The sequence below is a fragment of the Platichthys flesus genome, chromosome 16 (genome assembly GCF_949316205.1).
Source record: "Platichthys flesus chromosome 16, fPlaFle2.1, whole genome shotgun sequence".
Lineage (NCBI taxonomy): Eukaryota > Metazoa > Chordata > Actinopteri > Pleuronectiformes > Pleuronectidae > Platichthys > Platichthys flesus.
Window position 1 is genome coordinate 13,340,493 of NC_084960.1, and position 27,032 is coordinate 13,367,524.

The 27,032-nt window shown below is 43.0% G+C and overlaps 1 protein-coding gene and 1 long non-coding RNA gene across 4 annotated transcripts in view; one reads left to right on the top strand and one right to left on the bottom strand.

The window, feature by feature from the left end:
* LOC133970975 (uncharacterized) overlaps positions 1–27,032 on the top strand; it is a gene marked incomplete at its 3' end in the record, with an annotated part of 129,961 nt that overhangs the window by 73,657 nt on the left and 29,272 nt on the right.
* On the bottom strand, positions 356–26,394 carry LOC133970424 (uncharacterized). Of its 3 annotated transcripts, none has more exons than XR_009924299.1 (3): positions 26,264–26,394; positions 1,746–1,865; positions 356–711 (listed from the first exon to the last, which is right to left on the bottom strand). It is a non-coding gene; the product is annotated as an uncharacterized LOC133970424 (long non-coding RNA). The 3 variants fall into 3 exon arrangements; XR_009924300.1 differs by having other exon boundaries at positions 1,746–1,860; positions 26,264–26,387; XR_009924298.1 differs by lacking the exon at positions 26,264–26,394 and adding an exon at positions 6,747–7,031.

The window sequence follows — 27,032 nt, forward strand, 5'->3', positions numbered from 1 at the left end:
TCTCTGGAGCACTCAAGTCACAGTCTCACCTATTGACTTTAGTGTGTGAACATATATTTCCCGCCATAGGCTGCAGTTGTGTCAGTGGGTTGTACATGATGGGGAGGAGGCACAGTCACTTAACAGCAAGGAGGTTTCTGGTTCAAATCCCGGCTTGGCTGTTTGCATATTCGCCCTGTGTTTGTGTGGGTTTCTTTCTGGGTAATACGACTTCCTCCTACATGCAGAATGGTGCGAGGTCAATTGGATATAGTCTTAAGGTGTGAATGTGAGCTTGAATGGTTGTTTCTCTTTATATGTCTGCCCTGTTATATGCTCTCACCCATAGTCAGCTGGGATTGGCTCCAACCCCCCCGTGACCCCTAAAGGATAGACGGTATCGATAATGGATGGATGGTATAAAGTGGGATTGGAAACTCTTTCACTGAGCCTCTTGATACATTACAGACATAATAGTGAATCCCTTGTCTTCCCAAGGTAATCCCACAGAAAGAAAAGAGCCCGTTTGTTTCTTTAAAAATGCATCTTAAATCAGAAGACCAGAAAAGGGAGGAAGACCTGTGCCATGTCCTCAATGGTCTTTTTTTATTTCCTCAAACAGCCAATCTGTTAGTCTTGACCCTGCAGAAGGGAGCACACTGTCTTCATGTCCGTATCTTTTCTTTCTTCTGTTCCTCCTCCCGCTGCCTACGGTGGTCTGGTGCCTGAGATCTAAACAAGGAGAGAACAATTAGAAGAGGGAACAGTGTGATGGATGGATAAGGACAATTGTGTGTGTGTGTGTGTGTGTGTGTGTGTGTGTATCTGTGGCTTTCCCGGCATGTGTGTGGTCATTTTCAGTTGAGCCTCTCCGGTATAGAAAGTGACAGTAGTGAATGTTAATGCTGAATATAGCAGCCTCCATTGGACAGTAGCTCTCCTCACTGAATCCCCTGGACAACTGCATCCTGGGAGAATATGAGGCCAGAGAGCAGCCGGACAGAGGAAGGAGTGTTTGCAGCTTCAGGCCATCTGACCTTGTGGGTAGATTTGCATCGAGGTGTGTCAGAGCTGGTGTGATGTTAACACATAACAGTTATTATAAGGTGAAGCAGTATGCTGGTTGCATTAGTCAAGGTTCGCCCTGTAACTGAACACACAAACTGCTGCGCTCCTTGGTCGTATCTCACCACGGGTCCAAATGCGGTGGTTATGCAAGAGTGTATAAGGTTGTGTTTGGAGGTTTGAATTCCCATAGACTGGAGCAGAGACTTTTCATGTGGAGCTACTGGAGAAAAAAATCCCTCTGGTTGTCTTGCAGTGTGTGGTTTCTTCGTTTTTGCCTCCCTTGCCGGAATGGATGCCGGTGTTGTTTCAGGGCTCTTGCTGCTCCCGCTTTGCTGTATTCGCTTTCATCTTTTCACGGCGGTGCTTTGCGCGCCTGTGTTCCGTGTAACCTTGCACTGCGTCAAAGATGCTGTCATCCACCGAGCTCAGCCTATTTATACTTTTTGTGATCGTGGGCTCGATTCGTCGTTCGCCCACTCCGAATGATGCATTCACCCGCTCCGAATGACAAACTACACACTATTCTGCGTTTTGCTTTTGGGGTCTAAAAAATCTGAAAAAGCAGCATTATCACGTTGCAGTTGATGTTGATCTCATGAGATTAGATTATGATCATGCTGCAGTTTTCAGTCACATAACAAGCAGGACTTCATATTTTGTAAGTATAACACAATCCGTTAAAATTAGCCAAATATTACCTAGCTCACTTGGTGTAGTCATGCATAGACTGTACAGGCTCAAGTTGAGGGTTGGTGATGATCCACTCTTTGTTCTGTGTCTTCCACTATTCTCTCTCCCCGTTTCGTCCTTGATCTGTCCTGTCAAGAAAAAGGGAAATAATACCTTTAAACAAGTTGGTGATTGTGGTCTTGTATTGTCAGTTAAATCTAAGCTGTGTAAGTAATAATTCGCAGAGGGAACAAGCCAGCTCAGGAGGACTATAATCTTTTTAGTCAAGGTTTTTTCAGAATGCTAATGCAAGATGGGGAGCACAGTATAACATGAGTTTGTTAGCATGTTACCAGGCTGACTTCATCTTTGGCTCCGAGCGTTGCTGTGCTAAAGTGAAGCCTCACAAAGAAACAAGCTGGGCTCGGCTTGACTGTGAAACTCGATGCATTGCAAACTGATGCAAAGTGCATGCATGATGCCTCGTGTAGAAGTCAAACTGAGAAGTCTTGCTTCTAAAATATGATGACACCATGAAGTTTCTAATGTGCGGCTGCAGCGGTAAGGTCTGATTGAACTTCTAACACTAATCTGTTTTTTTTTAAGTTTTATTGTGACAGAAGCAGTTGATCATCGATAGTAATCAACGCCTTGGGCCAGTGTGCATGAAGGAGCTTGTTGTCTGCAGGGCTATTCTGTATTCCTTTTTGCCACTATGGCTGATTGTCGCCAATGAGATTCACAGATGGTGCCATTTTTCTTTTTGGCCTGGCACAGATGGCAGGAGATGAGGAAATGTTGGGCTTTCAGCTCATGAGCTGAGTATGTAGCCTAATTGATAAGAGCAAGATTTTGTGAACAATTAAATTGTCTTTATGGAGTCAATGAGTGACTGATACTGTTTTACTAATAATATAATTCATTAATTTGGTTTTATTTTAAAATGTTTGTTTTTACTGATGTCCTCCAGACAGCAGCCATTAGTCACAGGTTTGCTGGTCCATCATCCTCTCTGATGTGAATGCCCCGCAGGGTTCAGTTTTGGTGTTTAGCTCCGGTGGCTGCACACACCCCAAGCTCCGTTATCGACAACCGTACAACCTGACCATGACACGGAATCAAACAGACCCCAGCCCTCTCCCTTTCCTCCTCCGTACGAGCAACTGTTGATCTAAAATCCTGCACAGATGTTACCGAGGCCACGTGCTTGTTTCAAAGATGTCGAGCTGCTTGTTGTGCCACCGTGTCCTCGTTCATACTGCCTGTGACCTAGTGTGCATTGCCGCGGGGTGTCTTTCTGCAGGTTACAGTGCAAGCACGGACATGTCACTCTCACATTCCACTAATGCTGTAAACTAATGCACACATACTCACTGCTGCACAGAGAAAGCTTTGTGTGCATGTGTCAGTGTCATTTGTGTGTTCATCTCCTCTAGACGGTGCACGTGTCTACATGGTCTTTGCTCTGTGTGTTTGCAGCAGAGCACAGTACGTGTAGCTACTGACAAAGAGAGGCTTCACTCAGCTTTGAGAATATATAAGATCTGCGTTTTTGGGGTCTGGAGGATTTGGTGCACGGGTCTCATGCAAGCCCAGTTTTCTATCTGTTCGGGGGGGAGGGGGGGGGGATGGGGACGGGGACACTGTGGAATCTGATACTTTGCTATCAGCTCTCCCCGGGGGCTAGGAAAATAAGGGAGGGGGAAATGCATGAGGTCGTGATGACAGACGTGGAGGTCATGGATGTGGATCTTCTTGAAAAAAATAAGGTAAAGTAAAAGAAGATTCAGATTGGCAATTTTTTTCCAAACCATTCCAAGTTTGGAAATACCCATCTTCTTCAAGTTCAACCTTCATCATATTTCAGCTAATCTTTTTTATAGAGCAATGCAAACGTCCATTTCATGTAGAAGCCTAGTTCAATAGCAAATATGGAATAAAATCAAAAGTCACAAACCAAAAAAACAAGAGTTTTGCCTTCCATACAACTGCATCTACAATAAGTATTATAAAAGTTAGAGCAAACGTTTTAAAATTAGCATACACCAAAAATTACGGGAAAAAAACTGAAATTTAAGATTTGCAACAAGTGCTGGAAGTAAACAACAAAAAAAAACTCCCCAGCTCCAGCTCCTGCAACTGTAGCAACTCTGTAAGTGAGCAACCCAGAGTGACAGTTGATCCTGGCTAATGATGAACTATTAATGCACATTATTTCCACCAACTCATGTTCATTTCTGGTTCTATGGGGGTTGCAACTCCAGCTGAGCTTCTCAGCGAGAAGAAAGCACCTTCAGCACACAGACGGATGGAAAATAAGTCACAAATAGAATAAATACAAGTCAAAGCAGTGCAAAACAAGCGCTGAGAAGCCCACATCCTCTCAGCACGGTAGTTTCCCTGTGGTTCAACTCGCCGTACCTTCGAAAAAAACAACTATTCATTTTTTTCATATTTTGCTGTAGTAGACTGCCAGCCATTTTTGATAAATGGTGACTCCAAGTTTGGTTGTATTCGCCTACTCCACCGACAGTCTCCTCATGAAACCACACTGAAGTTCACTTAATCCAGATTAATATATGGATCTACTCCACAGTGCACACACTCATAACTCTATAGACAAAACTGACATCTCTGACTGAATTTGAGTTCTATGAATTATTGATACTTTTTTTTACTACTTATCTATTTTTGTTTATTGTTTGGTCTTGCACATTGTATGTTGTTTGTTCTGCTGTTTGTAATATTTGTTTCTCAAGTGGTTAATGTCGTCATAAAAACCCAAATCCAAAAAACATAGAAAAGCTAAAAAGCTCACGTTTTTTTATAATAATAATAATAACTTTATTTGTAGAGCCCTTTTCATAACAAGTAACAAAGTGCTCTACAACCAACATTATGAGGCAAACAACAATCATAATAAAACTTACATATTATTATTATAGATATAAAGACACAGATTATAAAAGTAAGTGACATCCCATGGTAAAATCTTTTATGAAAAGATATGTCTTAACAAGTGGGATAAAACGGGTAAGCGATTCTGCAAGTCTAATAATAAGTTCCCATCAAGCCACGGTGTCCTTTCTATTTGACCACCTTATTCCTTATTAATGCCACAGTATGTATAATGGCGGATTCCAATTAGCCTGAACAGACAGAGCAGGTCAGTCTGAGTAAGCGGGTGCAGCTTCTGAGCCCAGGGTGACCCAGTAGTCAACACCTCTGACAGCGTGTGGGAGAGGAGCATTCGTTATCATGAGCCCTTTTTTTAGATGGAGGCAGAGGTGTGCACGCTCACAGTCTGTAAAACTGGAATCCAATTTCATTTTATTTCTCTCGATGTGTGAGATTGTTTTTTAAATCCCGGTGGCTGAATACACACTAACCCAATTGGGGACGAGATTTGCGTCCTCACAGGGCCAAGGTTTGAGGATTTAGGTTACATTTAGAGGAGGGTTAAGAGTTAAAATTAGACGTTTAGCTTAGTTGGTGTCCACACGGGGATAGTGTCTGTGTGCATGCTTGTCTCTGAGCAGTAGACTCTGAGTGCATGATTCTTTTGAATGTGTGAAAAGGTTAGACATGCGACAGGCAGGTTGGTTTGGTAATCAAGGAGAATCGAGGTCAGTGTGTGCAGCTCTGATTGTCAGCGGGTTGGCGGTTGCTAGGAGGTGTGGGTGGCACACAGCAGGCGCCCAAAATAAACACAAGAAACTCAATTAAACTAAATCAGAGCGCGTAACATTGGATTCCGAAAGCATCACATCGGAAACGCTTATAGCTGTCGAAGTTGGATTGTGTTACGCTGGGAACTTTGAATTAGATCAGTTTGTTTTGAAACAAGTCTCATTAATTGTCTTTGAAAGACTTAAATGTAGCCATATCTTTTCAAACGGGATGATATTGTTGAGCGGACATTAATGTTTTCTTAAATAGGAAAACTGATTCAGATAATTGAGAAGAGAATGTGTCATTAGTTTGGATATTTTGGGGAAACTAGCTTGTTTGTTGCGAGTTACAGGAGAACAGTGATTTTCACAACCATTTTGCTTACCACTGAATATGAAAAAATCAGCAGTTATATCATAGATCATGTCTATTGGACATTCATGGTCACAAAAGTGACTTATTGATTGTTCAGATCCTGGGGGGGATAAGGGATGTGGATTGTTGGGGTCCGATGGAATAATGATAAATTGGCAATTATTCCTAAAATGTCACCATCAAACCTGTATGACAAGGAAATTTGATAAACAGTTTATCAAAGAACTATCATACCTCTGTCAAGGTTATGTGTCCCCCCAGCCTGTTTGTTTGTTAGCAGTATTACACAAAATCTGAGAACAACCCATTGAATAATAACAAGGGTTGGGAACAGGACCTTTGTTTAACATTGTGAGATAGGGAGTTCTTCAACATATATTTTTTTAATTTTTATAAAAAATATCAAGCATATTTAGGTGACATTCATGAGCCAAATAAAGATCGCGTTCTTGTGAATTTAAAGGTGGTTTTATAAAGGGGACTGCTGGGCCTTGGCGGAGGTATGCACTCTCTTTAGTGGCATTCTAGTTAAAAATAAAAATAAAAAATTAGTTACAAATAATAAAATATTTTTATAATAAAATAATTTGCCTTTATTTAAGTAATACAAATATTTCAAATTGTTTTTATTTATCTATTAAAAATATATGTATTTAATCTAATGCATATATTTTCAACATTATACACATTTGGATCACCCAAACTGTAAAATTGGTCAGGCTCCTGCCCTTACAGCACATGGACATAAATCTCAATAAATACCGCCTATTACGCATGTCCTGGATGTTAAATGCCCCGTGCTGGACCAGCAGTTTGGGAATTACATACAGATCAATGTCAACGTTGCTCATCAGTGGAAAGATAAGAAGATAGAAGAGGAGTTAATCAGCCCGAGAGGGTGAGAAGCCTGAAAAGGCAGAGCAGGACAAAGATGGCGAAATCAGCCCGAGTGAGAGGACACTGTCTGTTTTGCAGCTACACACCATTAGCACCTTCAGCTGGCTGTAATGCTGAACCGTCTTCTCCCACCAGCTCAGTCACGAAGCAGGGAGGATGCAGGCAGAGTCGGGGAAGTGAGGCGCAGATGAAGGGAGGGAGAGAGAGAGCGAGAGAGAGTGAAACCATACATTTTGCATGCACATGCTTCAGTGAAGCCGCGAGGGCGCTCCTCTTCCTGCCTGCCTGGCCTCGTTTCAGGCCTCGTCTCTTCATCCATGAGAGGTCTGAAATGACAGAGGCGGATTTTTCCACCAGATGTTTTCAGACTGAAAAATAGTACTTGTGTAAAGACTGGGTGGATCCTGTTTGCCTTGACAGTGTGCGTGTATTGTGTGTGTGTTTTTTAAGCAGTGGTTATGTGCCATCTTGAAGCTACATGTAATAAGTGGTTCGAGAGACAAAACAAAACTGTGTCTGTCCATCAGATTGTGTTCAGTCACAGGGATTGTTTTGAGCCGTGCATGTGGGTGTGTGTGTTTTATTTTCTTAATTAAGTGGCACTCTCCCTCGACAGATGATTCTTGATTAATTTATTGTATAATTGCTGCTTCACGAGTTCCAGAGACCAAGATGACATCAAACATAATGGATTGATCTTTCTACTAAGTCAAAAAAGTTGATATAAAGACGAGTTAGTAAGACATTCATTAAATAGTATTAATTGATTTAAATAATTGGCTGATTCAATTTTTAGCGATTGGCTAAGTATTTGACAAATTGACTTTGAAAGAGTGAAGTCTGTGTTCTTGTGCTTTCCGGGATCCTAGTCTCACTTCTCTTTTTTTCTCACTCATTTGATATTCTGTTTAATTCCAGTCACACGGGTTACCCTCATTGTTTACCCAACGGGCAGAGTGAATATCCACAACCAATTAGAAGCCAGATCAGCAGAACTCCCCTTCTCTCCCAGGACTCTATGAATGCACACGCAGACCATTGCTAAAATGACTCGATCCTCATGAAATTGGCGGTTGTGTCATAATCTTATTCTGCAGCATGGTGCAAACAGCAGTGCAGGAGAGCTGTGAATGTATTCAGACAGATTTCAGGACATTCTAGGCAGAGAACTGGACAGAGTAAACACAGTAGGCTGTGAGTGCACCCTTATCGCTCTGTATCCTCCATTTTCTAAGAATTTCTATATATGCATCAGTTGCTCGTGTTCATGTTTATCTAATCAAAATGCATTTATTCAGTTCAGAGGCTGTATGAGTGTGTTTTTGTGTGTGTATGCTCAGCGGTGTGATTCCAGATGAGCTAAATAATCAGTAACTGTTGTTACCGTTTGAAGTTCGGCTTCTGTGAAAAATTGGGGATATTTCCAGGAACCTGCTGAATCTGGTAAACACAGAAAAACAGATCAGGCTCATCTAATGCATGTCAGTCACCTCCGTCACCGCGGGGAGTCGGTATTCACACTGCATTCAGACACCTCATGCTGAGACTGATAAAACTCCCTTAGGTTGTGCATATTTGTGTGTCTGTTAAAGGGCTGGAAACAGGTGCACATCTCCTGATTTGCCCATCTTTGTTTACATTGCTTGTGGCTGTGTTCTTGCATGTGTGTGTGTCAGTTCATTATTGTTTATACTGGGGAAGAGGTGTGGTGCTGGCGACAATGTAGGCCCCATGGTGCATCCTCTGTCTTACCTGCCACTTAACACCGCAGACTCCAAAGACCCACAGACCCATAATGTGTGCCTGTGTGCTATCGCAGACAGAGCAGATGATGAAAAACAGTGAAGATGAAAGGATGAGAAACAGAGGTCTGGTAATGGATGCAGGAGGGAGGAGGAAGGGGAGCTGGAGCAGGTGATGGCGAAGATAGAGAAGCGAAGAGAGAGAGGGAGAGATAGCTGACACAAGCCTGGAGAGGTCAAGGTGAACGCTGGAGGGAGTGAGGGGTGTTTACGTGACACAGCCTGATACAGTTGGCTGGTGGGGAAAGACAAATGGCCGAGGAGGAGGAGGAGAGGATCTTTGGGGAGGAGTAGGACGGTTGACGTGATGGTCAGCTGAATCTTGAGGCTGGCCGGGTGCCATTAGATAAGCAGTCAACTGCACAGCAATCCAATTATAAGCCAGTTTATCAAACAGTGATGCTCGAAGCACCAGAGTTGGAACATAGGTGAAGGCCAAACCTGCACATCCCAGGGCAATTTCAGGCTCCAAGCACAGGCATACATTCAGCCACACACACGCGCACATGCACGCGCACTGTTTGCTAATGTTGTCGAATGCATGTCCTTGTAACAGGATGTGCCACTCCTCCCTCTCCTCCTGCTCAGCCCCTCCCAGCCTGGCCGCCAGACACGAGAGAGACAGATAGAGGGGGAGAGGAGAGAGAGGATCACATTTCCCACAGTCAACGCTGCATAGGTGAAACCTGGCAGCCGGCTATCAGTCATGAGCATCTTCCAGCCCGGCCCACGACAGTCACCTCCACAACCTCCTCCTCTACCTCAAGTATTGATTCTCAGACCGACAGGAGTCATGATCGGCAGCGGAGCGATGCAGTGGCTTGGTTTTCCTACCCTGCCTGGTGATATACGCCTGTATGTTATGGCTGTCATGTATGTAGGGCCATTAGCGTGCTTGCCGTATCAGGTCAATTGCTACATCTCCTGTTGATGGAGCCCTTGACTGGAAATAAATTGAAACAGATGCCTGTAGCGTGGAAATGTCATTGACCGAGCCGGGGCTGTATACTTGAGTATATCCCTGCAGCCCCTGTACTGGGTTGGTGATGGTGGTGGTGGTGGTGGTGGTGTGGGCATGCACACCTATGGGACCCCAGCTTTCAGCAATGCAAAATAACAGCAGCACAGACCCTGTGTGACTGATGTTAAATTGTACTCGACACATCACGCAGCACACGTGTACTGTGCATGCCAGCAGCAGACACCACTACACAAAAAAACAGGTTGAAAAAACTCTAGTTATTCCCAGAAATGACACAATAAACAATTAACGGTAGAATTTACGGACAAACCTCCTAAAAATAACGTCAATGTCTTGAATGGAAAATCCTGCAAGCTGTGAAAATTGCAGTCCATCACATGATAACAGGTCACTATTAGCTTAAAAGCCCACTCACAGCTGAATAAGTGGGTCCTTTCCGTCTTCGAAAATATAAACCTGCAGCACTTGGCAGCTTGGAATCTATCGTTTGCTTATAATCTTTCCCCCGGTGATGCTGCACCTGTGCAGATGATGCAGTTTGCTATGTTAACGTTGGCGAATTTGTAATTTTTAAAACAATTAGTCTAACACAGCAGTGGATGAAAGCAGGCTTCTCCCGTTTCACAAGCGACCGCTTGCCAGCTGAAACGACAACTGTCGGTGGCAGATTTTAGTAGCTTGTTAATTAAGCTTTAGAGTTTCTTTTTTAATGAAATTTTCTTTTTTTCTTTCGGGCATTTTAGCTTTTACTAGTGGAGTGCCTGCTCTAAACATGGGCTGTTGGCTGGTTGCAGCTTTTCTCTCACTGAAACTCAAAAAAGTGACCTGCAGTAATTGAGCCGTGGCGAATACACACTCAGTCCCCAGATTCCTGAAGCTGTACCTTTGCTGCTACACAAAGTGCAGCTCACTCCCGAAATGGTCAATCCGCTGTGGTGTGTTGTCCTGAGCAACAACATCACTTTTGAGATTTGTTTCTCGCTGCAGAGCGCCGGTCCCCTGTTTATTCAAAATGCATTAATAATGAATGTATCAATACATGTGTTCTACAACAGACAGACTGAGCTTTCTGGAAATAGTAGATAGATAAAAACAGAAGACCATTCAGGCCCATGGTTTGACTTGACTTTGTCGATAATCTTACACAAGGGATCGTGTGTAGTAGGGACTTGAAAGCAGCTGCACTCACTGTCTTGTGTTTGTGTTGGTCTGAACGACACCCACAGGTAAATCCGAGGGCACCTTCTCGCCTGCCGCATATCAGTGAGTCATCTCTCTTCAATTTCTTCACATTTGCATGGTGTTTGATGGAGGAGACACATAATTTCATGCCTCTGGTCAAACACCCAGTGTGTGTCAATATTAGCATCAACGCCCCCTTCCCCCCCGAAAGGAACTATTCTTATCCATTCCCCGAAGGCAGACTGGCAGTGCCACCTGACTGCTCCACCCGGTGATTTTCCACTTTAGGCATCCGTCCAATTCCATCATAACGCAGATTGAAGCGTCTGCATCAAGCATCAGCTGCAAGCGTACGTGTGCTCTACTGTATCATCGCTCATTTCTGTGGTGAAAAATGAACCTGTAACGATACCCAGGAGGTCTGTCAGGCCTGAACCAGTCATACCTGCAGAGCGACTCCCACATGCTCATAATGACGGTGGAACAGGCCATTACATTCAGAATAGCATCGTGGAGTCAGGCTCTCCTGAAACTAGAGATCTACAAGCTAAGGGTATCATGCATTTCAATATATAGTTTGTGTTTTTTAAGAAAATGTAATAAGTATAACATTTTGTTTGTTTATTTGGCAGAGTGCATGGTACCAGTTAGAATGCTGGATAGATTTAAAAGAATGAACAATCACAACAGTCACCATAATCGCTTTCAGTTTATTTTGGGCTGTTTTGTCTAACTACAGAGTCACGGCTTTGTCTGCTTCAGGAGCATATGACGGAAAGTGAAAGAGGATGTGGCACTGAAAATTGTTTTCTCTTCACTTTAGAAAAGCAGAAGCCGAAAGACAAACAATCAGCCGGAAAAAGTGTCGAGTCGGCCGTATTTGCTTGTGCATGCTTTGTCTGAGCCGAACAGAAGTCGGGACATCTGTGAGGTGATGCTTGTGAGGATTTCTCCCTGTATCGGGTTTTATTTTGGAGGGATGAGAGACACTGCTTGGAAGGGGGGAAACTAAGGGACAGGTGGACCTGATGCCCATGTCTTTAAGTGAAGAGAGTTTGCATGTTCTCCCTTTGTTGGTTTTCTGTGGGTACTCCGGCTGACAAGATAATCTCCTGATGTTTATGTGACACTGCAAATGTCAGAGTTCGAGGTTAGAGGTACATTCTCCCGAAGTTCTCCTGCCAGCCCCCTAGTAAAGATTCTGGATAATGTCCGGGTGATGTCATGTCTGCCTTGTTCTGAATGTGTCTGAGTGGAGAACCCCCTGCTGCGCTCTTCCTGTTCTTCATGCAACCTGATTGAGAAAGTCTGGACCCAATTGTGCAAACATTTTCCAGCCATCATGCCTGAAAGCTGCTACTCTCAGTTCTGCGATACACTGACGACCTGTACCCGGCCTCTTGCCTAATGTCAACCGGGATTAGCTCCAGCATCCGGTGACCTTCAAAGAATTAGCACTCTAGATGACAGACTATTTATTTTTACCAACTTTTGTAATATGGTGCAGGCTCTGGTGAATATTTTCACCTTGCATGCTCACATCACGCTGACTCAGCATTCGGAGAGAGACACAGAGAGAAACAGAGATGCTCTGTAAGTGCACTAATGGAAGCTCCTTCCCACCCTGGATCCTCACTCATATAACAGATAGAATTTGAAATGGATCTTGACAGACTGTCGAGAACATCAAGTGAGTGAGGGAAAAAGGTGCGATTTCAAAAGATTATTTCATTCCTTTTCTAACTCTGCTCCAGCTATGACCCATCAGCACTCTCGTCATCTGCCCTTCCACTCACGTCTGAATTAGCGACTGTTACACAACACAGAGGCGAAACACCCACAGCTTCACCTACCTCCTCTCACACTCTCATCAACCTTTTGTATTGATTCCCCTCTGCATTTTGGCTCAGTTTGTTCAGAGTTAGAGCAGGATGATTCACGTCCATTGTTTTCCTTCATGCATCGCTGGTGCACACTGACACCGGTGTCCTTCGAGCCACCTCTGCACTGCTCAGGAACTGAATGTACCAGAATCAGTGAGTGGTGAGCCGGGCCTCGGTCTCACCCACATCTTTTTACCTGATCATGATCGTCATAATTCTAGCTCATAGAGACTGTAGAACAAATGATTAATTCTGAATACAAATGTTATTTAACTATCATATAAAAAGTTCAAGGCTATTAAATTAAGAATTTCTATACTTATGTTGTGAATAACCGAATTCCAGTTCTGCTTAAAGCCTGCGCCAACTATTAATAATTCAGTCGGACCAGAGACTACAAAGTACAATAGTGCAGGTGCACAGATATGCAGATATGTACATAAAATATGCTTGTCCATATTTGCTTGGTCACAGATCTGATAGAACATGTATTAGTGTAATTTAAGTGTTACAGACCTGGACCAGTAGTGGTTGCTACTAGCAACAGGGTGTTCAGTTGACTCATCACTCCCCCGTTCTCTGCGCCCTATATAACAGACACTCAAAAGTGAGAAGTAAATTACAATTGTATTATCATTTGGTGAGAGCTGCAGAGACACGGAGGTTACAACATGTGTAAAATGAAATTTCAGTTTTATCGAGTGAATTATTAGTACAGAAATGAATTTGAGAACAAAGCAGTGATTTCAGTCACAGAGACAGAATCCACACACTCACATTAAAATGGTGGACAGTAAATTGATTACACCATATCGTAAAATAAAAAGTGATTTCAAACGCTACCCAGCTCATGATGGCCAAATAAACCAGCTCTTATAATGTTCACTTCTGTCTTGTAATTCATTTTACCGGCTGTAACTGCAATTTAATTTATTAAGATGGTAATATACTGCATTTATACAGAATACATTTATAGGTGCAGTATATATAGCATAAATGTATGTATGTTGAAGTTGAACCATTATGATTAATCCCTTACAAGGGTTTATCATTATTATTTACTAGTTTAATTAATAATTATTATTTTGTTTTTTTTATATATATATATATATATATTAATATATATATTTATTTATTCTCAGTTACATGGTGGACGAGCTCTACGTTGCTGCTCCTTCATTTATTTATTTTCCCCCTCAGCAGAAAAACCACCAGTGTGACAAGTGTATTTAATTACAACCATCTATACTGCATCAGCAGGGTTTTTCAGATGAGTTGATCTTTTCAATTCTCGCTCTGAGTCACTGTTTCAACAGACCACCGACTGTAGCACAGTATGTAAACGTAACGACTGCTTCAGATTCACAGACCTCAACTAAATTGAATCAGCTGCTGTTGTAACCTTAGTCACGGCCTATAGAATTGCAAAGGAGCTGTACATTACCATCTTCAGCTCAGCCATAGACCGTAAACAAAGATGGACGACCCACCCCACCGTCCTCCCACTTTTTTATTCGTCACCTGATGAGTTCCGCTATCTGCAGCAGCTCTGAACCTCCCTCTATTTCTGACGTTATCCTTTAATGAATGTGTTGACAAGGAGAGGAAGAGGGAGAGAGGGAGTGCTTTCTGTATTAGGTTTGTCTCGTTTCCTTTCCTTGCTCATAATTTCCCTGCTATCTGTCACAGACAGGTTTGTGAATAAGATAAAATGCTGTATTTCAGCTCTGCCCAATTTCCCCAAGGAAAGGTCACCGATGATGAATTTCAATTACTGGCAGGTGATTGTAATCTCGGTTCAAACATAGTCAGACGCATTTTCATTGATAACATTAGGTGCTTGTTAGAAAACGAAAAAACCAGGGTGTGAAAGACAGGATGCAGAGGGAGCTGGTTAGGGTACGAGCAAAGCTCAGGAGGCCTCTGTGAGTGGGGTGAAGATCTAGATGAGCTGAATGTGTATGTATGTGGTATTTTGTTTCCTGTTGTTCTCGAAAGTGAACAAATCCTTTACCCTCCTCTTCCCAGAGTCCTGCTCTGACATAATGTTTGCTCACTGATCACTATCTTACAGGATTATACAGATGGTTGGTTTTTTTCTGGCGTCTTAATGTTTGAACAGATTAGCTGCTGAGAATTTGCATCATGTAGTGTGTGTGTGCGTGTGCGTGTGTGTTTGTGTGTGTGTGTGTGGGCGATCTAGGTGTAACTCATGTTGCCGGGACCTAAATCTGTTTACACAGTCACTTTATGGAGACTTGTCTTCTCCAGAAGGTTTTCTTTCCACACAAGAGCCTTTTAGGTAGATTATTCAATTGTAAGGTAAAGTCTAAAATAAAGGTGTGTAACTCAAGACTTGGAGTGGGTGTAGTTCACTAACCAGAAAGGTCGGTGGTTCAATCCCTAGCTCCCTTATTCTGTGTACAGAAGTGTCCTTGGGCAAGTAACCCCAAATTGCCCCTGACTGTTGGGTGGCTGATGTGTGATAGAGAAATGTGTGTGAATGGGTGAAGGGCAAAAATGTCACACTTTACAAGTGTCTTCAAAACTAGAGAAGTGCTATATAAATACAAAGTATAATATTTACCATATAAACATGTTGTTCCCCACAAGAGTAAACTAAAAGCAATGGTGGGTCTCAGGGAAAGTTAATGTAATATCCTCTGAATTCACAAATCTACCGAATGGCTGTCACATGCCCTCGCGCTCCAAACCCAAAGGGAAGCAGAGAAATAACAGAAAAGCCTTTGAAGAAGGCCTTGCATACTTCCTCCTCAGGATCACAGCAACCGTCATGTTGTTAAACTTGGTGTGGTATCATTATCACCACCTTGCTGCAGTGTTACAATACTGTTAAGTCCCTGCTGCACACTAAGCACACTGTATAGTACAATAGTGCAGAGCTGGTGTTCTCCTTAATGAGTGTAGTAAATCAGCATGGATGCTCACAAATGCAGCATGTTAAATCGCAATAAGCCCTTTGTACAGGAAGTGACAAAGGAGCCTGTACGGCCCTGTAATTGAACAACTAATATTAAAAAGTGTGTCTGAAGAGAATTAACGTCAACGAAAGAATGATAACAGTCTTATTTAGAAAAAACGGACTGATACCGATGTTTGGGAGTAATGAAATTCAAATACCGATATATCTGCCGATTCATATATATACAATAAATGGCCATGATTCTTAAGATGTAATTAAGGCTTGTTAATTTACAGTTTAACCATAAACTAACAAAACATAAATAAGAAAACACAAAATTTACAGAACTTACATAAGGAAAGAAGGCACGGTTTATTTCTGCATATAGGCAAACGTAAACTCTGATATTTCTGTGAGGAGGCTCAGAACCTCTGATATCAAGCATCGTTCACATGGGTCCATTTAAATCTAGACAAGAAATGCCAAAAGGAAGAAGGAGGGAACATCAAGGGTGAGTAGCAGATGGATGAAGAGAGGAGTGATCTCACTAGTAGCCGTTGTATCGCCACTGTATGGGCGTCAGCGACCCTAAAAATGTCAATAGACTTTTTCTTTCAAGCTCACGTAGGAATTTCATTCACAATGTGTGAAAGCATACATTATATATGTATATATATTTTTTTTATAGCAAAAGAATTTCCGCCTATTGTTAAATGCAAAATTGATGTTCTCTGCCATACTTGAGCTTGTCACTGCAGAGAGGAAATAGTTCATTCCAATGAATGGAGCTTTATGTTGTGTGTCTCTGTATCTCTGTATCCACTGAACCCACTCCCCCCACCCCAAGCCCTGAGCAGCTGTTCTGACCCCGGTTCTCCTCCTCTATGCCCTTGTAACTCCCCCACACACCCAGACCATCATCCACTCTGTATTGGAATTTTTTTTTCTCCTTTTTGTAGGACACTGAGAACCATTTTCTACACTTCCCCCCTTCTCTCCATAATTAAGCAGATGCCCAACAAAAGTCGTTTTTGTCCTTGAGAGATGTGGGTAATGCTTTGACTTTGGGCATCGTTTTTACAACTGGAATACGGCATCTGTCTACGTGCCACATTGGATTTCACGTTGCATCTCTAAAGAGACTCCACGTAAATGTTGGTGCGGAATGGCAGAGTGGTGCAGGGCAGCTTGGGAAGTGGTGGTGGTTGGTGCTAGAGTTGTCCTCCAGGTAGTATCTGGTCAACAGGTCGGAATGCTCACTACAGAGAACGGTAATGATGGCTGCAGAGGGCTCTGCACTGCCATGTCCTCTTATAAAAACACTGATGTGATTCTCCTGTTCAAGCTACTGCTTTCTGTGGCTGCTGCCAGAATGCGTGCAACGATTTTTGGGCTCCGCAGGCAGTTGTAAAGTCAGCCACATGAAGAGATAACACAACAGCGAACCAAAATAGCCTAATGGCGCTCCGTTCACTCATCAAACTTATCAAACTGGTTAGGTGCCTTCCTCCCTTTGATACAGACTTAATTAAATTCTACATCCCCGAAAAGCCCCAATCAGGCTGAGTGCCGGTTGCAGTTTTTTTTTTTTTTTTTTTTTTTTGGGGGGGGGGGGGGGTATTATTAGGTGACCACTGAATCATCAGTCCTCAACTGTGGTTTTGTTCTCTGAGGTTTGAAGTAAACGCTCACTTATTTTTTTATATATAAGCTACAACAAAAGTGCAATTGATCTGCATCTAAGGATGAAAGGCTGTTCTTGTTCTTCAGAGCAAAGTTCCCTTCGCAATTCATCGAGCTGGGCAATAAGAAAACAAAACGGGAATGACGTTGCGTCCCAAGTGCCCAGTTCATGAGGTCCTTGCAGTGTGCAAAACGCCTACTGCCTATTGAGAACAAAAGATGCTTCCCGCTGCAAAAACTAAACTGCGTTTTGTCGAGGCCTTAAACAGCAATTTCTATACCAAAGAACTGTGGATCGTGTCGATTATATGTTCGGTTGCTTTCTGCTTACAACATCCCCACAAGCTGAAAATAACAATCCGGACGAAAAAGAAAAGAAAAGAAAGAATGAGACACTGTACAGAACTTGCTTTAGAGCAAAACAGCAGAAGAGTTAATACCCCATTTTAATGGTAGGATGATCCCTCCATTTGTCCTCAATCTCCTTCCCTTTGTCACCTTCACATCACCTTTGGCACCATAACACATTCTCGCCAGGAGAGATGAGTCCATGTGTTACATGCAGCTCTTGGCTTTTTTGTTGAAACTGGGTCAGCATGTATCAAGGCCGCGAAATCAGCAAGGTTTTCGTACGCATCCTCATCAGATTCACCTCCCCTCCTGCTGTGCAGTTCTCTCCAAGGGAATCCCCCCACCCCCCCCCCCCCCACCCTTCTCAGGGAAGGAGTGTGGCCAGACCTAAAAATAGGAAGTGCTGTTCTCCTTCCTCTTACCCTGCACGCCTACCGCCTTCTTTTTTCCTGATGCATGCGACCCCCCCAGTTCTGTTCACATTTCATTCCACCGCCAATCCATCATCTGTATCAGTCCACCATGCCAGTGCAAGATGGAGTCGATTCTCTACACCGCAGTGCTGCCAGTCAGGATTTCCATGCAAACGCCAAGGTCACCTTCAACCAGAGCTCTGGTGCAAAGTGAAGCACTCTGCTCCTGTGCCCTCCACCCTCCCTTCACTTTGCATTTACACAAACACACCCACTTCCTCCGTGTCCTACATTTGTCGTCAGCACTGCAAGAAAAGAGCTAATGAGACTCGTCGTAGCAGCAGCTCTGCCCGTTTCCAGTCTCCACTCATGCTAATTATTGCTAGTCAGCGTTAACCGTTGCAGCAAGACGTGTTCATATCAAAATGTGTAGAACAGTTACACGTCACAGAAATACATTATTAAAATGCAAAGTACACATTGTGCAAAGTGGAACATGGTACTGTTTACCTCGTTAATTTATGACATAATTAGATTGTTATTACTGATGCATAAATGGGTAAGCAGCATTTTAGTGTGTAGTATAGCGAGTGGAGGTGGAGATAATTCTAACTATCTGTTTATCTATATTGGTTGGTACTATACATGCTAGTTGTGGGCTTTTACATTTTAATTTGTATTTAACATGTGATCACCAAATTAATGGTATAAATATTTTCATGAAACTTGATGGAAGGATGGAACATGGGCCTAGAAAGACCCCATTTGATTTTTGCATGGATCATTTTCTTTAACATTCAAAATAACATGGCATTTTTTCATATTTTCAGTTTTACTCTGGAATAATTCTTTAATCTTAATGAAAAACCAGGAGATGGATATCTATGAGTGTGTGCAATATGGTGCGGATAAAAAAATGTCAGAATCTAGCAGATTTAAACTTTTGGGCCTCTTTTGGAGGTATGCACTCTACTGAGTGTCGTTTTTAGTTCTACCTGAAATGCAGTATAGAAATTTAAAGTGATGTGAAGTGGATATACTCAAGTAAAGTTCAACTCTGTGAGCTTAGGTACTCAGTTACCTTCCACAAGCTGTTAATTTGGTCCAAATATACGAAGCCAGTGAACGTGTTGATAAATGCTTATCTAATAGTAAAGCAGAGGGAAGGAGCTGCATAAGAAGGCTCATAATGCTGCAGACCAGAGCGGGTGCAGATACCACGCACGAGTTCTCTTTTCTTTTTTCGTCCACTGGCACAGGATCAGCCCACGAGTCGGTTTGCCAACCTCTTGACGAGACAGAAGGAGCCCGGCCAACGATCGGGCTCACAGGGATTATTTATAGAAGTGAGTGGGCTTCATGGACACAGTCGTGGAATGTGTCAGAGAGAAAATGCATCATTGATCGAAGTGCATCACCTGCTGTGAGCCTTATTTTTGCCAAACGCAGAGCAAACACGGGGCTTTGGGAGAAAACAATCGCCTTATACTAAAGGCTCTGTGTGTGCTGTGCTATAGTAAGCGCGCCTGCTCTTCTACCCACACACTGTCCTCTGCACAAACACAGGTGACTGGATTGAACACTTGCCAATTTTATCCTCCTTCTGTTTCTCGACTCCTGCTTTTTCATAGTTTCTCAGCTCTGGGCATTGAAACTACTTACATGGTTAGTGTATGGAAAGTGAGTGTGCTGCATATGGAGGCAGGTGTGTACCTCCACAAAATTATGTGGGCTTTAAGGCAAAGCGGTGGGTGTGCAGGTGCACATGAGGAGGCTTGTGCACCTCTTCTTTTAGATTGTGAAACTAGAGGTGTGGGTGTCGATTACAGTTCGTCCACTAAGGTGAATTAATGTACACCTTAGAGGAGACGAAGACAGACGCAGTATCACATTCAAGGACAGGTTGTGTATTTGTGTTTGTGTGATTGTCTGTGAATAGGACCAGGCACATCTGTCAGAGGACAGTGCAGAGTCTCCCCCTCTCTCTGGTCCCATTGAGGGAATACAGCGGAGAGGTGAGGTGTAGTGGAGAAGGGGAGGGGAGTGCAGCAGAGGTGTCCTGTACTGCAGCAGCAGCACAGCTCTCTGGTGGCATGCACAGGGACACGTCTTTCCCCCGCCATTCACTGCAATGCAGACGGCAGTCAAGGTTATGCCTGTTCGGCCACATTGTAGGACTGAAGTATCGAGGATGCTGGTGCCGGGGATCTGAGAGACGGCAATTAAGCTTCAGGAAAGTTGTGGCCTCTATGTCTGGTAATGATTTTATTTGTAGCCAATGAACCTTAATGCATAGACTTGCAAACAAGTCCGTCAATAGTACCTGATGTCTGTGGGGCTTTAAAGACTGCATTATGTTTCTTTCAAACTAAACAGACTATAGGGCTGGGAAAAAAATGGATTTACAATATTTTCTAACAATTTCTGAATAAAAAAAATTCTTCCTGGATTGATAAAATTCAAATAAGGTTGCTTAATTTGCTTCCTATAGCATAGGAAATGTGGAAAGAGCTGTTTTGCTATGTGACATCATACGTCATCATATTTCAAGAAAATAAAAAGCAGATGCAAGAAAGGAGGAAATGGCGGACACTAGTTTGATAAGCAGGAACACCTAGATACAAATCAATCTCAGAAGACTGACATCTGATGTGCATTGTTTTCGCAAATATAAGCCAGATGATAAACAGTTGTTATTTATCGTAATATTGATCACAATACATTTAGGAGCACCACCAAAGTATCGTAATAGTATCAAAAAAAGAGGTAAGCGTAACATCCCAGCAACATCTGGCGTTTATTGCTCCTGTATTTAATCGTGTGAAGCACCTTGTAAGGTTCCATAGAAATAAAGTTTATATTGATCATAACTGCTAACATCACTTTCATTTTCCTTTTTGTAACAGAGTTACCTTGTACTCTTGTGGCAAGCTGTCATTTCCTACAATCATTGTGTCTGAGGCGGGGGTTTAGCACTCCAGAGACGTGTGGCACGGGACCAGCATGGTGACATTTGTTGTTAACCAGCCTCCCCGCTCAGCTTCCTCTAGCTGGCTGTAATAAATATGTCAGTCTCAGCTACAAACATTAACATAAATAGGGTCAGTGCTTCGGAGACGTCCCATGCAAAGCTTTTGGTGGGAAGGATGGGAGATAGGTCACATCTGGCAGCGCTGCCACTGAGACATTCCCACATCTTGTTCAAAGTGAGCTGCAGTGTTAAGCAGACATTGAGATGAAACCAAAGATGAATGCCAAACTCTCACATCCTGTACATGTCTGTGTGTGTGTCTGCCTTGTATACTTCAACAAATTCCTCTGGCTTCTCCTTTTGTTGCGCCAGACGTTCAGGCAGACCTTTCATTGTGGGCAGGTTCAAAGCAGGCTGCCTCTGTCAGATGTTATTGAGGAAGTGATAGATCATTCCACACAGGGTGGAAACGTCCAGCACGCTGCTAGTCAGACCCTAATTGTTTCCCAGTATCAATCTCATCTCTTTATTAGTGTTGTATGCAGGCATATATGTCAAGGAAGAGACGTAGAAGCAGGGGGGGAAAAAATAAATTATTTCAGGAGCCGAGAGACACAAAGGTTGAGTGACAGAGAGAGAGACAAAGCGGGAGAGCAAACAATAGCGAGAGACTGAAAGAACAAGCAATACAGAGAGAGGAGGGGAGTGATGACGAGACCCCGGTGTCAATGTGCCATTGTCAACGATTATCCTTCCACCAGTCATCGGTTTTGCAAAAACACACCTGTCCTCCCCCCCTCTCAACATCCTTCATATCTTTGTTAAACATGGCCAAGATCCATAGCTTGTGGCTGGAGACCATTTTGGGGAAATGGGACAACGCTGTGGTAATGAATGTAATGAGAGGAATGCTCTGAGACGAGACAGCCCTGTTTAATTAAAGCAATGCAGACCATGGTGGAGTATTAAACATAGTTATGTCTCAAAGAGTGCCTCAAGCAGTGATGGCTGCGAGAAGCTTGGCACCGGGCTGTCAGCTTGTTAGCATACGGCCGTTATCAGAGAAAAAAAACCTGCATCTCAAATTTAAATTCTTTTTTTTATTTAATTTGGAAGGTAACACAGCTGTCTGTGTGTGCTGTCCTTGGCTCGGGGAAAGCAGAACGCTCGGCTTGGCTCTAGGAAAGACGACAGATACCCTTAAGTAAGATACCCTAAAGCATTTCTTGGCTTATTCTCCTTTAGGCTACTTTGCCTTATCTTCAATTATGGATTTTGATATTCCCTCATAGCTGTCATACTTGACATCTTATATATTTGTATTAATGTTAAGCCTTAAAGAGACTTACATTTAACTTGTTGAAACCTGGAGCAACCCTGATTGTATGATGTTGACAATGCAAACCATTCTCACTTATCTACCAGAGTCTCAATTCCTATCCCTTGGCCCTAGCCCTAAAATATGAAGAACCACTTTGCTGGGAGTGTCCCCTCCAAACGGAGCCACAAGGAAGAGGACTAGAAAGTCTTCCCTTAGGAATTGAGACGTCAATCGATAAAGTTTCAGCAACCAACCAACGTTATTACATTGTCAAAGAATATCAACCAACATTATAATAGTGACACATCTGACAACTGCAGGACAAATGGGACAAATTGATCTACTGATCAATACAAGGTCAGTTGCGTGTTTACATTGATTATTTCAATGCAACATTAGTCCAACATTAGTCCTGTCTATAGAAAGGTTATAATATGAGCAGGAAATGCTTTTCATATACAGGACAGAGGAGAAACAAATGTTACCTTTTGCTACAGGATTAAAATAAGATATTCCAGAGGATTTAAAAAAACATTTCATGGCTTTTTAGCAAGATTATAGTTTTGGATTTTACCCACAGTGCCCGGCATGTTGATTCGCTTGCTTCTTTGTTCTTAAAGCACTCAGGCCTTTCCGTCTGGACCTTTGATTTTAGGGGGGTCCTGAACACACTACGGTTGAAGGGGTGTTTGAAGGGCTAGATGGCCACTGCCCCTAAATCACATAGAGAAAAACACTACACCTTCACAGTTACACGCAAAACAAAGGGGTAGGGCCAAGTGGTAGGTTAAGGGCTGAATTGGGACAGGGCCATAGTGTCAGCTTGTTTGCCTAGATAAAATGAAACTGTACTTATATTTGTATTTCATGCTCAATAAGTGACTAATCCAAAAATAAATAATCATCCACAGAAGTAAAGCAAATGCTCTCTTGTCCCTTTTTTGTGCCTACAGTATGAAGTGATCAAGGAACAGCTAATCTGCTTGTTATGAGTTTTTTTCATCCAAAACTTTCAAGCTTTTTCCCCATCACTCAGAGACCGAAACACCATGGTGCAGTGGTCCAGATTGCAGCTTTGATGCGTTTGTAGATGTCCGGGAGCCCCGAGTGAGAACCGAACCCTGTTGTCTCTGCATGTTTTTAGCACACTCATAGGGCGCTGGAGTCTTTAGAGAGCCGGAATCACAGACCATATGAAAAAGATGGATGATTATAACAGCTCCCATAGGTGAATCCAAATCATCTTTTGGAGCATCTTAAAGGAATAGGTCATAAACCTTACCTCCTCCATGTGAGTAGATCTGACTTGGGCTAGACTCAAATAAATTCAAAGATGGACATTTTTCGGCGGAACCACAATACCATGGCTCCTTACCAAGATAACTGTGAAGACTGTGCAAGATGGTGACAAGTGCATGGTAATGAATTGTTTTGGCAAAATGTGTTTACAGTAAGAAGAATTGAATATTCACTGTCCATCTTTGTATACATTCGTCAGATTAGTCAGAAGAGGAGATGTAAGGTAGAAATCCTGTCGATGAAAGAACCTTCAAACATCCTCAGTTAACCCCAGGAAAACAATCGTTTCTAAGGAATCTGGGTACAGACAACCCCTTCTTGCCTCCCCCTCTGGATACAATGATAATTTGGCTATAATTTACCACAGCTTCTACAGAGTAACCAACATGACCTGACAGGATCACAATCACCCAGAGTGATTGGAGGCTGAAATTAACACTTGACTCCTTGCCTATGGAAGAGCATGGCCACCAGCTGATAAGACAGCAAGCTCACTTGAAGTGGTTGTGACTTGACTGTTCGAAAGAATCTCTCTGTCAGAGCTCACGAAATGGAATGTGTGAGAAATAATTGGCCCCATTGGTGACTTGAGGTTATGGAAAGCATGAGGAGAGCAGCTGGGGACAGTGAGGTTAGCGTGATAGAGAGGCCACAGGAGAGCCTGACATTTGTTCCTGACAAGGGTGTGTGCATTTGTGCATTCAAATGTGTATTGATCTCAGGTAGATTGGTGATTTGATTTATGACCAAATTCATAGATACTGAACGTATTGATCGTATTCCATGATTGATTTTCTAAATAAATGTACTTTAAACATAAATTCTTGTGACTGAAGGATCTAAACTGGAAGGTAGCACTCTGTTTTTTTTTTCTGTGTTTCCACAGCTCGATAGCATTGACCTCCATTCTCTGTGGGCCAGCAATTAGTGAGAGTGTTTGGTGCTCTTTGGTTTTTGCAGAGTTCTCGCAGGGATTTCCACTTATAATATGAGCACAGAAAGCGAGTTAACACCAGAGCCGGGGCATTATGTTTGAGAGCCGGCGATTGTTGCGCACAATGCACCACCAGGATGACAATGTAAATCCGCTCGTTCGCCGGGAACAGCAACACACAGCGTGTCTGCACACACTCAATTTCACGCATCTCACATTACCTCTCAGACCTTCGATTTTCTCGCCCATTCACACATTATGTTCGTGTTCTGCCAAACCCGCACTAAGATGGTGCGATGAGTTGCACGATATGCGGCTGAGACGAGTGCTGTGGGAATTTAAGCAGTCGCCCACATGAGAGATTACTGTGACAAACGATGACAGGCCCAGCTTCTCTCCCCCTCTGACTCTCTTTCCCTTGTCTGCCTTACTTTATTCTCTACATCCCTCCCTTGGCTCCCCCATTTCCAAAAGTCTGCATTCGCTTTGAAGATGCTTTATTGGCCTGACAGATAACAATGCCATGTTGCCAAGGCAAAAATGAAACTGGCATCGCATTTATCTCTCCCTCCCTCTTTCCCATATGTAAATTTAGTTCCCTAATTCAATTTAATTTGCTGTATTGGCATTAAGGTTGCACAGCATTTCCAAATCCTCTAAACAAATTAGGGCAACATTAAGCTCATTAAACATAACCTCTTTCTCAAGTTCTATCAATCGCGTCTTCTATCGTTCTTTCTTGAGACTGTACAACCTTAGCATAGATCCACTTTACACCTTTCTCTCCCTTTATTTTTCTCCACATGTATCCCTCCGTGCAGTTTGGGGTAGGAGAGTATGTTAGAGACTGAATGACGTCTGCCCTGAGTTGTGTGTTGCAGGATTCAGATGTCAGTTTGTGTAACCATCTTGGATGCGGGAAGGACGAGGCAGTGCCGTGCCTCCGGGCAGTGGTGGGCAGCCTAGACTTTTGGAGGGGGAGGCGGGTGGGGGTGGGCTGTTCTGATGGTGACCTCACTCATACCTCATCCTCATGTAGACCGGAGCTCACTGAGCTGTGACGTAATTTAAGGCAAAAGCCAGAGTTCTAAGATTAGTCATGTCGAGGGCTTCTGCGGAGAATGGTGTTCAGCGTTTCAGTGCATCTTTACTTGACCTTCACTTGAATCATGCCCTGCCGTGTTTGAGAAGATTAAGGAAAGCAAAAGCACACTGATGTGGAATAAAACTATTATTTCTTTAGAGGGATGAAAATCTAAATTGCAGAAATGATCTAAAATTGGCAAAGTAAATTATTGCTCCATTTATGTATCCAAGTAGAGCACTTTTAAGTACAGCCTTAATCACAATGTTATTAATTCTGCCAAGAAAGAAAGAAAGAGTTTCACTGCTCTCAGCAGGATTACGCACAATTTACGGAACCGACTTTATTGAAACCTGGTGGAAGGGTGAGGTATGGGCCAAGCAAGAACCCATTAACTTTAAGAGAGGATTTAATAAAGGGGGCAGATCCATGTTTTTTTGGAGGGAGTGATAGTTATATCAAATATTTAATCTATATCAGGGAATATCAGGGAATGGATATTGTCTTTAATGTCAGTAGTTTGCAGGAAGCCTTTGTGTAAATGAGTTTCCTTCTAGTTAGTGAGACAGAGTAACACCTCACCATCAAAACAAAGCAAACACGACTCTGTGACTGTGTGGTTAGATTTCACTGTGTTTTTCATGTCAACATGTGCATTGATGTGGCTTAGCTGTGACTCGCTGCCAGGATGTTCTGTGTGTTTGTTGACATTGATCCTATGATCCTCCAGGACACATACGGGCAAACAACAACACACACACACACTATGACTCACATTTTGGAGAGTTTGTCATCAAGCGGGCCTCGGTTTGCTCGCCTCTGTTCTGTTCTGTCTTCGCTCCCCATTAACCATTGTCCCCAGTTGCCTTATTCACCGTTTCACATTGCGCACACACACAAATGAAACAGTAGCTCTGTGGGCGAGAGCAACTGAGCCGTGGCTGAACTACTTTCTGCAGACCTGTTTTAGAGTTGAGATATGATAGGAGCAAGGAGTAGCTAGTGGCAGGCGGCCAGCAGCACAGCCATGACACGGAGGTGGGGTGGTTGGAGGTTTTGGTGGAATGGGGAGGAAGTGGGTCAGGGCAGCGAGAGAGGCAGTATGTCGAGGGTCCCACAGGAAGACCTCCAGGGGAGAGAGAGTCATCCTCCATGTGTTCAGAATCAGGTTGAGTAGCTCAGCACTCTGGTCATACTAACATTTGACAGTCCTGTGAGACTCACACACTCTTTTTAGCCCTGAAATGTTGAGCTGCAGTATAACGTGGTGTTTGTTTTGTGCACAAAAAGGAGACTTGTCACGCCACCACATTAGCAGCCAGAGGAAGACAGTTTCTTGTGCTTCTTGACATAACAAGAGATCAGGCTGCTCGGTAAGTCCCTAGGGTTTTTGTTTGGTTACATATACTCACACACACACCCACACACACACAAACAAAATGAGATGATAGACATTATTCTTTCTAAGACTGCTGTATTCCAGGACACACTTGGGTAGTACAGGAAAGGCCAAGCAGACACACTTCCTATTTACATTGCTTTAA